The sequence below is a fragment of the Stegostoma tigrinum genome, unplaced genomic scaffold (assembly GCF_030684315.1).
Source record: "Stegostoma tigrinum isolate sSteTig4 unplaced genomic scaffold, sSteTig4.hap1 scaffold_177, whole genome shotgun sequence".
NCBI lineage: Eukaryota > Metazoa > Chordata > Chondrichthyes > Orectolobiformes > Stegostomatidae > Stegostoma > Stegostoma tigrinum.
In genome coordinates this window covers 259,857-277,998 of record NW_026728117.1, presented here as the reverse complement: position 1 = coordinate 277,998, position 18,142 = coordinate 259,857, and the positions used below count along the sequence as shown (strand labels likewise).

The 18,142-nt window shown below is 52.0% G+C and overlaps 1 long non-coding RNA gene across 2 annotated transcripts in view; it reads right to left on the bottom strand.

The window, feature by feature from the left end:
• Positions 1-285: 285 nt before the first annotated feature.
• The window catches only part of LOC132207843 (uncharacterized), a 127,222-nt gene continuing 109,365 nt past the window's right edge, over positions 286-18,142 (bottom strand). For both annotated transcript variants that reach the window (XR_009443903.1, XR_009443902.1), the window contains 2 exons: positions 4,004-4,115; positions 286-1,922 (listed from right to left, as the gene is read on the bottom strand). This is a non-coding gene — a long non-coding RNA (uncharacterized LOC132207843). The remainder of the gene's footprint in view (positions 1,923-4,003; positions 4,116-18,142) is intronic.

Sequence of the window (18,142 nt, the reverse complement as noted above, 5' to 3'; positions counted from 1 at the left end):
TCACCAATGCAGCACAGCAGGACAAGAAATGAGAATTGTTACGATTCCAGCTGCTTCAGCAAGTGGAATAGTCAAACCCCAGAATAAAACCTGCCTCGCTAGATCTTTTTCCCCTTTGTCAAACCTTGTGGTCTTTCACTGAAACATAAGCACATCAGACTACAGATTAGATTTTACCAATAAAACAGAAGTTTATTACATTGAAGAAATAAAATAAACCAAAATATCAAATATAGCAGTTTCAAAAATTTCAGAACACATTGCAAAAGAAAGTTACCCATGAGAACTTTCCCCTTGACTACTCTCAAACTTAAAGCTTAGCCTTCCTCAGTATTTTCATAGTCTGCAGAATTCTAACAAAATACTTTAACTGTTCTAAACAAGAGATAGAAGTTGCAGAGACAGAGACTGCATTGTTTTAAATGACAAAGGAAATGCTTTTGTAAAGCGCAAAAAGTGTAGCAATGAGATAAGTACAGGAATAAAAGATGGATCCAGAAAAGGTGTGAATGCTTTCAACAGTTCCATTACCAGCAGCTTTCCAATACAGCCGAAGGCAACATGTTGCTTTATTCTGAAACCTCAGCCAAGATTGCTTCTCAGTGAATCAGTCATGAAACTCTCTGAGGAATACTACAATATGATCAGTGTTACTGCTGTGGAATGCCTACTGAATGTTTAATGTTTAACCACACATCCATAAGGCAGCCCCACAGTCAGTGCACCATCCCTTTACTACCATACTACATGGGCTAGATATAGCTTTCACCTCAGTGGGCAAGAACTTAAATCCAAAAACCTTACAACTCAAGAAATAAATAGTGTTAAAAACCAAAAGAACTGTGGATGCTGTAAATAAGAGACAAAAAACAGAAGTTGCTGAAAAAGCTCAGCCGGTCTGGGCAGCATTTGTGAAGAGAAATCAAAGTTAAGGCTTCAGGTCCGGTCACCTTTCCTCTGAAATAAATAGTATTAGTCACTGATGTATAGCTGACAGTAAAATTCGGCCTTTTTCTCTCCATAAATTCTGCCAGGCCTGTTGAGTTTCTCCAGAGCTTGCTGTTATTTCAGATTTCCAGCATTCTCAGTATTACGCTTTCAATGTAGGCGTCAGCTGGCATACCCTTGGAGGTGTTTGTGTCCTGTTTAGACCTCCCCAATATGAAAACATGTATATGGACATGTGGTTATCTTAGGAAATGATGTTGAAGCATCCCCTAGGCAGGGATGTAAGATGTAGCAATTTCCCCAGATCTTTAACTCCTGCAGCGAGGCGCCAAGAAGCTTTGCCTAGATTTCGGAATGGGCTACAACACGGAAAATCTCCTATACTGTCTGTAATGAATATAGTATCCATTGTTAATCAATTCTGGAGAGGGATTCAGGAGATGAGATTTTTATGAGTAAGGCCTGTGCTCAATTGAAGTGCAAAATACTGAGTTTAAATTCCTTTCCTTGTACATTATTTTCATGTAACTGCAAAATGAATTTGAGATTTCCCATGTATACGAATGATAAACATGCAGCTCTGAAGATGTTGAAGAAATTCACTTTATTAAATAGTGCTCCCCATCAATATTTGCGAGTGAAAATGGATTCTAAAGTGAAATTTCATATCCTACTAAAACAGTGCTGTGTCCAAGGGCACAATTAACTTGTATTCAATGCTTGTCTTTGGGCAAATAATGTGCACAACAGAATCATTGGTTGTTTCCCTTCCGGATCAGAAGCACCTCTGTTAGTCCTCTTTCTCTTCTACAATGTCGAAAACTATACAGTCTGCTCCCAACAAAGTTTTTTCATTTATTCTTCTTTTGCTGGTGCTATGATTCCAGCTGCTGTTGTTACAAGCCAGGCCACATCCGAGAATGAAATCTGACTTGATTATCAATTTTTCTTCAATTTAGTGTGGCAGCCTTTCACTGAAACATAAGCACACAAAGCTGCACATTTGGTTTTAACAATAAAACAGTTCATTGCACTAAAGAAAGTAAAATACAATAAAGCAAACCAAACTAACTATATAACTCAGTTTGAAAGGTTGCAAAACACAACAAAACAGCATCCCATGTACTCCCTAAAACAGTCACTTTACAGTTACTTAACAATCTGGAGCGGTTTTCTTTCTCTATCAAATCTGCATGTTAGATTTAACTGCTTCTGCTCAGTTTCTGTCCCTCAAATTGTGGGGTCTTCCTCCTTCACCATTCACACAACTGAGAGTTTCGACTTCCTCAGTGTTTTACTAATCCACACGGTTCTCCCCAGACATTCCAGCTCTGGAAGTTTCACTAACTACACCCTTTAACAAAAATAGCTTATTTCCTTAGCCCCTCTGAACAGTCTCCATTTCTAGGATAGATTATACTTGGTTCTGACCCCAGTTGAGTTGAGAGTATGACTTGGAGGGGAACTTGTAGCTGATAGAGTTGCAAACCATGTGCTGCTCATTGCTCCCCCCCAGTATCTGGAAACATACGCTGTGCCTCTAAGCTGATCAGTATTGTATCATTTATTGTGTATCCTATTGACTAGTTTGCCCTCCCCAAATGCCTTACTGCACATTCCGGCAGATTAAATTCTATTTGTCCCTTTCTGTTAACCGATCAGCCCATTGTTACTATATTCCAAGTCTGCAGCTTTCTTCCTCTTTATCAACCATGCACTCATTTTTAGTCTATCATCTGCAAATTTTTAATGGTGCCCCCTGCACTTAAGTTTGCTTCTTTGCTATCTACCATGAAAGGGAAAGGACCCAATACTGAACCCTGTGGAATCCCAATAGAAATGACCTTTCAACTACAACTACAGTGAGCATTACCCTTTGTCTGCAGTCACTGAGTTTATTTTGTTCCATTTGCTACTTTCCCTCAGATTCCATCACCACCTTCTGTTTTGACCAATTCATCATGTGTGAACTAGTCCAAAGCCACCTTGAAACCTCCGTAAGCTGCATCAAATGCTCTACTCTCCTTGACCCTCTTTAACACCAATTCAAATTGGTGCGGCATAGTGACTCTGTGGTTAGAACTGCTGACTCACAGCACCAGGGATCAGGGTTTGATTCCAGCCTCAGGAGACTGTCTGTGCGGAGTTTGCACACTCTCACCATGTCTGTGTGGGCTTCCTCCAGGTGCTCTGGTTTCCTTCCACAGTCCAAAGATGTGGAGGGTAGGTGGATTGGCCATGCTAAATTGGCCATGCCAAATTACCCATAGTGTGCAGGGACGTGTAGATTAGGTGGATTAGCCATTGGAGATGAAGGGTTACAGGGATAGGATAGGGGATGTGTTGGCTGGGACGCTGTTTGGAGGGTTGGTGTTGACTTGATGGGATGAATCGCCTGCTTGCACCCTGTAGGGATTCTATGAATCATGAAATTCAAATATAGAATCAAGTTCATCAGACACAAATGAAATCAGAAAATCCCAGAACTGCTCAGAAGGTCTGGCAGCGTCTGTGGACAGAGAAACAGAATTAATGTTTCATTAACCTGCCATCAGAAGTCCAAAGATAGGTCCATTGTGCTGAATATTTCCAGCGTGTTTTGGTCTTACTTTAGATTGCCAGCATTTGCAGTATTTTGCTGTTGTACTACCCAGACGTGATCACCCGTGAACAAATCCACACTGAGTGTATTTAATTACAAATCGGTAGTTATTAGGACAAGTGACATAAAGTATTGCCAAAAAGGCAGCTTTCAGGAGGAAAGAGTGAAAATGGAGGGGCATGGGAAGGGAATTCCAGAGATTCGGGCCTAGGCAGCTAAAAGTTGGAGGAGGGGTGATGGTCTAGTGATATTATCGCTGGACTGTTAATCCAGAAACCCAAGTAATGTTTTGGGGACCTGGGTTCGAAACCCACCACGGCAGATGGTAGAATTTGAATTCAATAAATATTTGGAATTAACAATCTAATGATGGCCGTGAATCCATTGTCGATTGTTGGAAAAACCTGTCTAGGTTCACTGATGTCCTTTAGGAAAGAAAACTGCATTCCTTACCTGGTCTGCCCTACATGTGACTCCAGACCCACAGCAATGTGGTTGACTCTTAACTGCCCTCCGGGCAATAAGGGATGGGCAATAAATGCTGCCTGACCGGTGACGCCCTCATCTTGTGAATGAATCAAGAAAAATGCAACAATGTAAAATTAGACAGAGATAGAAGTTACAGAGACAGAGACTGCATTGTTTTAAATGACAAAGCAAATGCTTTTGTAAAGCACAAAAAGTGTAGCAATGAGATAAGTACAGGAATAAAAGATGGATCCAGAAAAGGTGTGAATGCTTTCAACAGTTCCATTACCAGCAGCTTTCCAATACAGCCGAAGGCAACATGTTGCTTTATTCTGAATAATATCCACTGAGAAACCTCAGCCAAGATTGCTTCTCAGTGAATCAGTCATGAAACTCTCTGAGGAATACTACAATATGATCAGTGTTACTGCTGTGGAATGCCGACTGAATGTTTAATGGATATTTTAGTCTCCTGATCAATGGATGTAACAGGGATGCTCTTGAACTCTCCTTGTTCATTCCTCAGTGGAAAATGTTGGGGAAAGAGCACAAGTTTTATACTCTATCAAATCTTCACACCTCGTAATTCTATTATTGGAGCTTCATTCTTGAGACCAGATAGAAGAATGTTTTATTAATATAGATGCTACATAGCCACTAATAAATCTAACAGGAAACTCAGGAGAAGCAACTTTGCCCAGAAAGTGGTTAAAATTTGAACCAGGAAGAGTGGCTGAAATGATAGCACAGATACTTTTAAGAGGAAGCCAGAGGAGCACATGAGGTAAAGGGGATGGTAGGGTTAAAAAGGGGTAGAAAGAGTCTTGTGTGAAACATAGATAACATCATGAGCCTGTTTCTGTACTGCAAGCTCTGTTTGTTAAGCATTGACTTCAGAATTAAGCACAGTCTCTCCAGAAAAGGCGATTGTTTAGAACAGTTAAAGGAATAAGTTGTCTCAGAGTAAGGGTTATTATTTGTGAATCTTTCAGACCCCGAGTATTTTGTTTGAATTCTGCAGACTGTGAAAAAACTGAGGAAGGCTAAGCTTAAGTTTGTGAGTAGTCAAGGGGAAAGTTCTCATGGGTAACTTTCTTTTGCGATGTGTTCTGAAATTTTTGAAACTGCTATATTTGATATTTTGGTTTATTTTATTTCTTCAATGTAATAAACTTCTGTTTTATTGGTAAAATCTAATCTGTAGTCTGATGTGCTTATGTTTCAGTGAAAGACCACAAGGTTTGACAAAGGGGAAAAAGATCGAGCGAGGCAGGTTTTATTCTGGGGTTTGACTATTCCACTTGCTGAAGCAGCTGGAATCGTGACGGTTCTCATTTCTTGTCCTGCTGTGCTGCATTGGTGATAAATCTGTACGTTTCCTGGCTGTAACCGTACCAGGAAGTTCAAGAGTTCAGTGAAATGATGCTTCATTATTAGCATCAACTTCATCAGGAATACACCACACAGAAAACATTTCCCGAATTCGTAGAATGTCTTCGCGGACCAAGTTGGATCAATGGTTGTTTTAAATTTGTTCTCCACTATGGAAAGTGGAGTGTTTCTCATTCGAACTGTGTATTGTGAAATAGTGGTTAGCTGCTGCTAGTTGTAAGTTATTATTTCATTAACATGAGAGTTCAATATTCCAGCCATTGGACCTTGCATTGTTTTCACTATTATTGTGGTTAACTCATGTGTTTCTGTTTAAAGTGGCATTTGATGAATGCTCGTGGACATTGTGCACAGGGAGTAAGCAATTTAAACTCCTTTAAACACTCTACATAGTCACTTAATTCGTTGCATGGGTAAACCTAATGAGAAAATATATGTACTAATTTATATTTGTGTATATAATATTTATACATATAATATTTTATATATTACATATCTATAATATTTATATGAATATATTTGTGTTGGTTGCATTACCCGAAACACTACTCGGGTAGTGTCTCCCACCCATCCTCCTCCTCGAAGCAAAAAAAAAGTTTCTGTGCGACAGAAGGTAACTAGTTTATTTTTTATTCTTTATTTTAAACAGTCTCTTTGGGAATTTAGAATAATGGGAACGGAGGTCAGGGCAGTTGAATGCTCCTCCTGCAGAATGTGGGAGGTAAGGGTCACCACTAGTGTCCCTGCTGACTACATCTGCGGGAAGTGCACCCAACTCCAGCTCCTTGAAAACCGCGTGAGGGAACTGGAGCTGGAGCTCACAGGGACTGGCCCCGCAGCCATGTCCCGCTCACAGCGTACTGCCCCCAGCAGCCCTGACCCGCTGACAGGGACCTGCCCCCGCAGCCATGACCCGCTCACAGCGACTTGCACCCCGCAGTCCTGTCCCGCTCACCGCGTACTGCCCCCCGCAGACGTGTCCCGCTCACAGGGCCTGGGCCCTGCAGCCCTGTCCCGCGCACAGCGTACTGGCCCCCGCAGCCGTGTCCCACTCACAGGGACTGGAGCCCGCAGCCCTGTCCTACTCACAGCGGATTGGAGCCGCAGCCCTGTCCCGCTCACATGGTATTGCCCCCCGCAGCCGTGTCCCGCTCAGAGGGACGGGCGCCCGCAGCCCTGACCCGCTCACAGCGTACTGCCCCCCGCAGCCGTGTCCTGCTCACAGTGACTTGTCCCCAGCAGTCCTGTCCCGCTCACAGCGTACTGCCCCCGGCAGCCGTGTCCCGCTTACAGGGTCTGGCCCTCGGAGCCCTGACCCGCTCACAGCGTACTGACCCTGCAGCCATGTCCCGCTCACAGCGACTGGCGCCCGCAGCCCTGACCCACTAACAGGGACTTGCCCCCGCAGCCCTGACCTGTTCACAGCGGACTGCCCCCCGCAGCCGTGTCCTGCTCACAAAAACTGGCCCAAAAGCCCTGATCTGCTCACAGCGACTGGCCCCCGCAGCCCTGACCCGCTCACAGGGACTGCCCCCCGTAGCTGTGGCTCACTAACAGGGACTGGCCCTCAGCAGTCCTGTCCCGCTCACAGCGCACTGCCCCCCTGCAGCCCTGTCCCGCTCACAGCGCTCTGCCCCCCCGCAGCCCTGTCCCGCTCACAGGGTCTGGCCCCCGCAGCCCTGACCCGCTCACAGGGACTGGGCCCCGCAGCCCTGACCCGCTCACAGGGACTGGGCCCTGCAGCCCTGTCCCAGTCACAGCGTACGGCCCCCCGCAGCCGTGTCCCGCTCACAGCGGACTGGGCCCCGCAGCCCTGTCCCGCTCACATGGTATTGCCCCCCGCAGCCCTGACCCGCTCACAGGGCCTGGCCCCCAGCAGTCCTGACCCGCTCACATTGTACTGCCCCCCGCAGCCGTGTCCCGCTTACAGGGTCTGGTCCCCACAGCCCTGACCCCCTCACAGGGACTGTCCCCCGCATCCCTGACCCGCTCCCGGACTGGCCCCCGCAGCCCTGTCGCCCTGACAGGGACCCTGGCCCCGCCGCCCTGACCCGCTCGCAGGGGCCTGGGCCCCGAAGCACTGACCCGCTCACAGCGTATTGCCCCCTGCAGTCCTGACCCCCTCACAGCGGCCTGCCCCCTCAGTCCTGACCCCCTCACAGGGACTGTCCCCCGCAGCCCTGTCGCCCTGACAGGGACCAGGCCCCGCCGCCCTGACTTGCTCAGAGCGGCCTGGGCCCCGAAGCCCTGACCCGCTCACAGCGGCCTGCCCCCGCCGCCCTGACAGGCTCGCAGCGGCCTGCCCCCGCCGCCCTGACCCACTCACCGCGGCCTGGGCTCCGCAGCCCTGACCCGCTCACACCGTACTGCCCCCCGCAGCCGTGTTCCGCTCACAGGGACTGGCCCCCACAGCCCTGATCTGCTCACAGGGACTGGGCCCCGCAGCCCTGATCTGCTCACAGGGACTGGGCCCCGCAGCCCTGTCCCGCTCTCAGCGTCCTGCCCCCGCAGCCATGACCCGCTCACAGGGACTGGCCCCCACAGCCCTGTCCCGCTAATAGCGTATTGCCCCCCGCCGCCCTGACCCGCTCACAGGGACTAGCCCCCGCAGCCCTGACCCGCTCACAGGGACTCTGGCTCCGCTGCCCTGACCCGCTGGCTGCGGCCTGGGCCCCGCCGCCCTGACCCGCTCGCAGCGGCCTGCCCCCCGCAGTCCTGTCCCGCTCACAGTGACTGACCCCCGCAGCCGTGTCCCGCTGACTGCGTAATGCCCCCCGCAGCCCTGTCCCACTCGCAGGGACTGTCCCCCGCAGCCCTGACCCGCTCCCGGACTGGCCCCCGCAGCCCTGTCGCCCTGACAGGGACCAGGCCCCGCCGCCCTGACTTGCTAACAGCGGCCTGGGCCCCGAAGCCCTGACCCGCTCACAGCGTATTGCCCCCTGCAGTCCTGACCCGCTGGCAGGGACTGGGCCCCGGCGCCCTGACAGGCTCGCAGCGGCCTGCCCCCGCCGCCCTGACAGGCTCGCAGCGGCCTGCCCCCGCCGCCCTGACCCGCTTGCAGCGGCCTGGGCCCCGCCGCCCTGACCCGCTCACAGCGGCTTGCCCCCTGCTCCCTGACCCACTCACCGTGGCCTGGGCCCCGCAGCCCTGTCCCGCTGACAGGGACTGGGCCCCGCAGCCGTGAGCCGCTCACAGCGGCCTGGGCCTCGTCGCCCTGACCCGCTCAAAGGGACTGGGTTCCGCAGCCCTGACCCGCTCACAGCGTATTGCCCCCTGCAGCCGTGTCCCGCTCACAGGGACTGGCCCACGCAGCCGTGTCCCGCTCACAGCGGACTGGGCCCCGCAGCCCTGTCCCGCTCACATGGTATTGCCTCCCCGCAGCCGTGTCCCGCTCACAGGGACGGGCCCCCGCCGCCCTGACCCGCTCGCAGCGACCTGCCCCCGCCCTCCTCACCCGCTGGATGGACTGGGCCCCGCCGCCTTGACCCGCTCACAGCGGCTTGGCCCCATCAGCGCTGTCCCGCTCACAGCGTATTGCCCCCGCAGCCCAGACCCGCTCGCAGCGGCCTGCCCCCACCGCCCTAACCCGCTCGAAGCGGCTTGCCGCCGCTGCCCTGACCCGTTTCCAGGGACCGGGCCCCGCAGGCCTGACCCGCTCACTGCGGCCTGGGCCCCGAAGCCCTGTCCCGCTCACAGGGACTGGGTCCCGCAGCCCTGACCCGCTCACAGGGACTGGGTCCCGCAGCCCTGACCCGCTCACAGCAACTTGCCCCCTGCAGTCCCGACCCGCTCACAGCGATTTACTCCGCAGTACTGTCCCGCTGACAGGGACTGGCCCCCGCAGCCCTGACCCGCGCACCGGGACTGGCCCCCTGCAGTCCTGACCCGCTCACAGGGACTGGCCCCCTGCAGCCCTGACCCGCTCACAGGGACTGGCCCCCCGCAGCGCTGACCCGCTCACAGCGACTTGCCCCCCGCAGCCCTGACGCGCTCACAGGGACTGTCCCCTGCAGCCCTGAGCCGGTCACAGGGACTGTCCCCCGCACCCCTGACCCGCTCGCAGGGACTGTCCCCCGCACCCCTGACCCGCTGACAGCTATTTGCCACCGCAGCCCTGTCCTCCGCACCACTGACCCGCTGACAGCTATTTGCCCCCGCAGCCCTGACCCGCTCAAAGGGACTGGCCTCCGCAGCCCTGACCCGCTGACAGCGATTTGCCCCCGCAGCCCTGTCCCGCTCACAGGGACTGTCCCCCGCAGCCCTGAGCCGCTCACAGGGACTGTCCCCCGCAGCCCTGAGCCGCTCACAGGGACTGACCCCCGCAGCCCTGAGCCGCTCACAGGGACTGTCCCCCGCAGCCCTGAGCCGCTCACAGGGACTGTCCCCCGCAGCCCTGAGCCGCTCACAGGGACTGTCCCCCGCAGCCCTGAGCCGCTCACAGGGACTGTCCCCCGCAGCCCTGAGCCGCTCACAGGGACTGTCCCCCGCAGCCCTGAGCCGCTCACAGGGACTGTCCCCCGCAGCCCTGAGCCGCTCACAGGGACTGTCCCCCGCAGCCCTGAGCCGCTCACAGGGACTGTCCCCCGCAGCCCTGAGCCGCTCACAGGGACTGTCCCCCGCAGCCCTGAGCCGCTCACAGGGACTGTCCCCCGCAGCCCTGAGCCGCTCACAGGGACTGTCCCCCGCAGCCCTGAGCCGCTCACAGGGACTGTCCCCCGCAGCCCTGAGCCGCTCACAGGGACTGTCCCCCGCAGCCCTGAGCCGCTCACAGGGACTGTCCCCCGCAGCCCTGAGCCGCTCACAGGGACTGTCCCCCGCAGCCCTGAGCCGCTCACAGGGACTGTCCCCCGCAGCCCTGAGCCGCTCACAGGGACTGTCCCCCGCAGCCCTGAGCCGCTCACAGGGACTGTCCCCCGCAGCCCTGAGCCGCTCACAGGGACTGTCCCCCGCAGCCCTGAGCCGCTCACAGGGACTGTCCCCCGCAGCCCTGAGCCGCTCACAGGGACTGTCCCCCGCAGCCCTGAGCCGCTCACAGGGACTGTCCCCCGCAGCCCTGAGCCGCTCACAGGGACTGTCCCCCGCAGCCCTGAGCCGCTCACAGGGACTGTCCCCCGCAGCCCTGAGCCGCTCACAGGGACTGTCCCCCGCAGCCCTGAGCCGCTCACAGGGACTGTCCCCCGCAGCCCTGAGCCGCTCACAGGGACTGTCCCTGTGAGCTAGCCATAGAAGATAGAACATAGAACATTACAGCACAGGACAGGCCCTTCGGCCCTCGATCTTGTGCTGACCTGTCATGCCGATCTCAAGCCCATCTAACCTGCAACTATTCCATGTACGTCCATATGCTTGTCCAATGACCACTTAAATGTACCTGAAGTTGGCGAATCTACTACCGTTGCAGGCAAAGCGTTCCATTCCCTTACTACTGTCTGAGTAAAGAAACTACCTCTGACATCTGTCCTGTATCTTTCACCCCTCAATTTAAAGCTCTGCCCCCTCGTGCTCGCCGTCACCATCCTAGGAAAAAGGCTCTCCCTATCCACCCTATCTCACCCTCTGATTATTTTATATGTTTCAATTAAGTCACCTCTCAACCTTCTTCTCTCTAATGAAGACAGCCTCAAGTCCCTCAGCCATTCCTCGTAAGACCTTCCCTCCATACCAGGCAACATCCTAGTAAATCTCCTCTGCACCCTTTCCAAAGCTTCCACATCCTTCTTATAATGCGGTGACCAGAACTGTATACAATACTCCAAGTGCGGCCGCACCAGAGTTTTGTACAGCTTCACCATAACCTCTCGGTTCCGGAACTCGATCCCTCTATTAATCAAAGCTAAAACACTGTATGCCTTCTTAACAGCCCTGTCAACCTGGGTGGCAACTTTCAAGGATCTGTGTTCATGGACACCAAGATCTCTCTGCTCATCTATACTACTAAGCATCTTACCATTAGCCCTGTACTTTGCCTTCTGGTTACTCCTGCTGAAGTGCATCACCTCACACTTGTCTGCATTAAACTCCATTTGCCACCTCTCAGCCCAGCTCTGCAGCTTATCTGTGTCTCTCTGCAACCAATCCTTTGTCACTATCCACAACTCCACCTATCTTAGTGTCGTCTGCAAATTTACTAACCCATCCTTCACTGCCCTCATCCAGGTCATTTATAAAAATGACAAACAGCAGTGGACCCAACACCGACCCTTGCGGTACCACCAGAAACTGGTCTCCAGGATGAACGTTTCCCATCAACTACCACCCTCTGTCTTCTTTCAGCAGGCCAATTTCTGATCCAAACTGCTATATCTCCCACAATTCCATTCCTCTGCATTTTGTACAATAGTCTGTTCTGGGGAACCTTATCGAATGCCTTGCTGAAATCCATACACTCCACATGAACCGGTTTACTCTCATCTACCTGTTTGGTCACCTTCTCAAAAGAACTCAATAAGGTTTGCGAGGCACGACCTACCCTTCACAAAACTGTGCTGACTATCCCTAATCAATTTATTCTTTTCCAGATGATTGTAAATCCTATCCCATATAACCTTTTCCAACACTTTACCAACAACTGAGGTAAGGCTCACTGGCCGATAATTACCAGGGTTGTCTCTACTCCCCTTCTTGAACATGAGCACCACAATTGCTATCCTCCAGTCATCTGGCACTATTCCTGCAGACAATGACGAGTTAAAGATCAATGGCAAAGGCTCGGCAATCTCCTCCCTGGATTCCCCGAGGATCCGAGGATAAATCCCATCTGGCCCAGGGGTCATAGCTATCTTCACCCTCTGTAGGATTTCAAATACCTCTTCCTTGTGAACCTCAATCCCACCTAGTCCAGTAGCCTGTATCTCTGTATTCTCCTCGACAACATTGTCGTTTTCTAGAGTGAATACTGTTGAAAAATATTCATTTAGCGCTTCCCCTATCTCATCTGACTCCACACACAACTTCCCACTGCTATCCTTGATTGGGTCTAATCTTACTTTTCTCATTCTTTTATTTCTTAAATACCGATAGAAAACCTTATGGTTTACCCTGATCCTATCCGCCAACAACTTCTCAAGTCTCCTCCTGGCTCTTCTGAGCTCTCTCTTTCGGTCTTTCCTGGCTACCTTGTAACCCTCAAGCACCCTAACTGAGCATTCACATCTTATAGTAACAGAAGCCTTCTGCTTCCTCTTGACCAGAGATTCCACTTCCTTCGTAAACCACGGCTCCCGCGCTCTGCAGCTTCCTCCCGGCCTGACAGGTACATACTTATCTAGGACACACAGGAACTTTTCCTTGAATAAGCTCTACATTTCTATTGTGCCCATCCCTTGCAGTTTCCTTCCCCATCCTATGCTCCCAAAATCTTGCCAAATCTCATCGTAATTGCCTTTCCCCCAGATACAACTCTTGCCCAGTGGTGTACACCTATACCTTTCCATCACTAAAGTAAACATAACAGAATTGTGATCGCTGAGGTTGGCATTTTATTATCTTAGAATTGTGATCGCTTTCACCAAGGTGATCACCTACTTCCAAATCTAACACCTGGCCAGGCTCATGACCCAGTACCAAATTTGAAGCAGTCACTGCACTCCAATTCCATTAGTCACTACATCCCATTTCCCTCAGTCACTGCATCCCATTTCCCACAGTCACTGCATCCCATTTCCCTCAGTCACTGCATCCCATTTCCCTCAATCACTGCATCCCACTTCACTCAGTCACTGCACCCCAAGGACAGTCAGGCACTGCATCCCTATTACCTCATTCACTCCTTCCCATTACGTCAGTCACTGCATCCCATTTCACTCAGTCACTGCATCCCATTTCACTCAGTCACGGCACCCCATTTCACTCAGTCACTCCATCCCACTTCACTCAGTCACTCCATCCCACTTCACTCAGTCACTCCATCCCACTTCACTCAGTCACTCCATCCCACTTCACTCAGTCACTCCATCCCACTTCACTCAGTCACTCCATCCCACTTCACTCAGTCACTCCATCCCACTTCACTCAGTCACTCCATCCCACTTCACTCAGTCACTCCATCCCACTTCACTCAGTCACTCCATCCCACTTCACTCAGTCACTCCATCCCACTTCACTCAGTCACTGCCTCCCATTACCCTCAGTCACTGCATCCCATTTCCCACGGTCACATCATCCCATTTCACTCAGTGACTGCATCCCATTTCGCTCAGTCACTGCCTCCCATTTCAGTGAGTCACACCCTCCCATTTCAGTGAGTCACACCCTCCCATTTCAGTGAGTCACACCCTCCCATTTCAGACAGTCACTGCATCCCATGTCCCCAGACTCACTGCGTCCCATTACACTCAGTCACTGCGTCCCATTTCCCTCAGTCACTGCAAACCATTTCTGACAGTCACTGCAACCCATTTTACACAGTCACTGCATCTCATTTCCCTCAGTCACTGCATCCCAATTCACTCAGTCACTGCATCTCATTTCACGCAGCCACTGCACCCCACTTCACTCAGTCACCGCATCCCATTTCACTCAGTCACTGCATCCCATTACACTCAGTCACGGTGTCCCATTTCACTCAGTCACTGCGTCCCATTTCCCTCAGGCACTGCCTCCCACTTCACGCAGTCACTGCCTCCCACTTCAGTCAGTCACTGCATCCCATTTCAATCAGTCACTGCATCCCATTTCACTCAGTCTCAGCATCCCATATCACTCAGTCACTGCATTCCATTTCACTCAGTCACTGCATCCCTTCTAACGGAGACAGTGAATCCTATTCAACTGCAACAGTGAATCCATTTCCATCATCACCACACCCAATTCCCCACAGTCACGGCATCACATTACACACAGTCACTGCATCCCATTACAGTCAGTCACTGCATCCTATTTCCCTCAGTCACTGCGTCCCATTTCACTCAGTCAGTGCATCCCATTTCCCTCTGTCAGGGCGTCCCATTTCACTCAGTCACTACATCCCATTTCACTCAGTCACTACATCCCATTTCACGCAGCCACTGCATCCCATTTCACGCAGCCACTGCACCCCATTTCACTCAGCCACTGCACCCCATTTCACTCAGCCACTGCACCCCATTTCACTCAGCCACTGCACCCCATTTCACTCAGCCACTGCATCTCCTTTCCTCGGTCACTGCATCCCATGACACTCAGTCACTGCATCCCATTACACTCAGTCACTGCATCCCATTACCCTCAGCCACTGCACCCCAGTTCACTCAGTCAGGGCATCCCATTTCCCTGAGTCACTGCGTCAAATTTCCCTCAGTCACTGCAACCTATTTCCCACAGTCACTGCATCCCATTGCAGTCAGTCACTGCATCCTATTTCCCTCAGTCACTGCGTCCCATTTCACTCAGTCAGTGCATCCCATTTCCCTCTGTCAGGGCGTCCCATTTCACTCAGTCACTACATCCCATTTCACTCAGTCACTACATCCCATTTCACTCAGTCACTACATCACATTTCACTCAGTCACTGCATCCCATTTCACTCAGTCACTGCATCCCATTTCACTCAGTCACTGCATCCCATTACCATCAGTCACTGCATCCCATTACCATCAGTCACTGCATCCCATGTCACTCAGTCACTGCATCCCATGTCACTCAGTCACTGCATCACATTTCACTCAGTGACTGCATCCCATTTCACTCATTCACTGCAACCCATTTCCCACAGTCATTGCATCTCTTTTCCCTCAGTCACTGCATCCCATTTAACCGAGACAGTGAATCTCATTGAACTGAGACGGTGCATCCCATTACCCTCAGTCACAGCTTTCCATTTCCCTCAGTAACAGCATCCCATTTCCCTCAGTAACAGCATCCCATTTGACTCAGTCACCGCCTCCCACTTCGCTCAGTCACCGCCTCCCACTTCGCTCAGTCACCGCCTCCCACTTCGCTCAGTCACCGCCTCCCACTTCGCTCAGTCACCGCCTCCCACTTCGCTCAGTCACCGCCTCCCACTTCGCTCAGTCACCGCCTCCCACTTCGCTCAGTCACCGCCTCCCACTTCGCTCAGTCACCGCCTCCCACTTCGCTCAGTCACCGCCTCCCACTTCGCTCAGTCACCGCCTCCCACTTCGCTCAGTCACCGCCTCCCACTTCGCTCAGTCACCGCCTCCCACTTCGCTCAGTCACCGCCTCCCACTTCGCTCAGTCACCGCCTCCCACTTCGCTCAGTCACCGCCTCCCACTTCGCTCAGTCACCGCCTCCCACTTCGCTCAGTCAGGGCCTCCCACTTCGCTCAGTCACCGCCTCCCACTTCGCTCAGTCACGGCCTCCCACTTCGCTCAGTCACGGCCTCCCACTTCGCTCAGTCACGGCCTCCCACTTCGCTCAGTCACGGCCTCCCACTTCGCTCTGTCACGGCCTCCCACTTCGCTCTGTCACGGCCTCCCACTTCGCTCTGTCACGGCCTCCCACTTCGCTCTGTCACGGCCTCCCACTTCGCTCTGTCACGGCCTCCCACTTCGCTCAGTCACGGCCTCCCACTTCGCTCAGTCACTCCCTCCCATTTCAGTCAGTCACTCCCTCCCATTTCAGTCAGTCACTGAATCTCATTTCCGTCAGTCACTGCATCCAATTTCCCACATTCACTGCATCTCCTTTCCCTCAGTCACTGCATCCCATTTAACCGAGACAGTGAATACTATTCAGCTGAGACAGTGCATCTGTTTCCGTCAGTCACCACGCCCTATTCCCCACATTCACCGCATTCCATTTCCCTCTGTCACGGCATCGCATTTCAGTCAGTCACTGCATCGCATTTCACTCAGTCACTGCATCACATCACCCTCAGACACAGCATCCCATTTCACTCAGTCACTGCATCTCATTTCACTCAGTCACTGCCTCCCAATTCACGCAGTCACTCCGTCCCATTTCAGTCAGTCACTGCATCCTATTTCCCTTGGTCACTGCAACCCATTTCACGCAGTCACTGCCTCACATGTCACTCAGTCTCTGCACCCCATTACACTCAGTCGCTGCATCCCATTTCCCACAGTCACAGCATCTCCTTTGCTCAGTCACTGCATCCCATTTCACTCTGTCACTGCGTCCATTTCCCTCAGTCAGTGCAACCCAATTCCCAAAGTCACTGCACCCCATTTCCAACAGTCACTGCATCTCCTTTCCTTCAGTTACTGCGTCCCATTTTACTCAGTCACAACATCCCATTTCACTCAGTCACTGCATCCCATTTCACTCAGTCACTGCATCCCATTTCACTCAGTCACTGCATCCCATTTCACTCAGTCACTGCATCCCATTTCACTCAGTCACTGCATCCCATTTCACTCAGTCACTGCCTCAAATTTCACTCAGTCACTGCGTCCAATTTCACTCAATCACTGCCTCCCATTTTCCTCAGTCACTGCATCCCACTTCACTCAGTCAATGTATCCCACTTCCCTCTGTCACTGCATCCCATTTCCATCAGACACTGCATTCAATTTCCATCAGTCACTGTATCCCATTTCCCATAGTCACTGCATGTCCTTTCCTCAGTCACTGCATCGCATTTCAGTCAGTCACTTCATCCCATTTCCCTCAGTCAATGCAATCCATTTCACTCAGTCACGACATCCCATTTCACTCAGTCACTGCATCCCATTTCACTCAGTCACTGCATCCCATTTCACTCAGTCACTGCATCCCATTTCACTCAGTCACTGCATCCCATTACACTCAGTCACTGCATCCCATTACACTCAGTCACTGCCTCCCACTTCACTCAGTCACTGCCTCCCACTTCACTCAGTCACTGCCTCCCACTTCACTCAGTCACTGCCTCCCATTTCCCTCAGTCACTGCATCCCATTTCCCTCAGTCACTCCCTCCCATTTCCCTCAGTCACTGCAACCCATTTCAGTCACTCCCTCCCAATTCAGTCAGTCAATGCATCCCATTTCACTCAGCCACTGCATCCCATTTCACTCAGTCACTGCATCCCATTTCACTCAGTCACAACATCCCATTTCCCTCAGTCACTGCATCCCATTTCAATCAGTCACTGCATCCCATTTCACTCAGTCACTGCATCCCATTTCACTCAGTCACTGCCTCCCATTTCACTCAGTCACTGCCTCCCACTTCACTCAGTCACTGCCTCCTATTTCAGTCAGTCACTCCCTCCCATTTCCCTCAGTCACTGCATCCCATTTCAGTCACTCCCTCCCAATTCAGTCAGTCACTGCATCCCATTTCACTCAGTCACTGCATCCCATTTCACTCAGTCACTGCATCCCATTTCACTCAGTCACTGCATCCCATTTCACTCCGTCACTGCATCCCATTTCACTCCGTCACTGCATCCCATTTCACTCCGTCACTGCATCCCATTTCACTCGGTCACTGCATCACATTACCCTCAGTCACACATCCCATTTCACTCAGTGACTGCATCCCATTACCATCAGTCACTGCGTCCGATTTCCCTCAGTCACTGCGTCCCATTTCTATCAGTCACGACATGCCATTTCACTCAGTCACTGCATCCCATTTCACTCAGTCACTGCATCCCATTACCATCAGTCACTGCATCCCATGACCATCAGTCACTGCATCCCATTACCATCAGTCACTGCATCCCATTACCATCAGTCACTGCATCCCATTACCATCAGTCACTGCATCCCATTACCATCAGTCACTGCATCCCATTACCATCAGTCACTGCATCCCATTACCATCAGTCACTGCATCCCATGTCA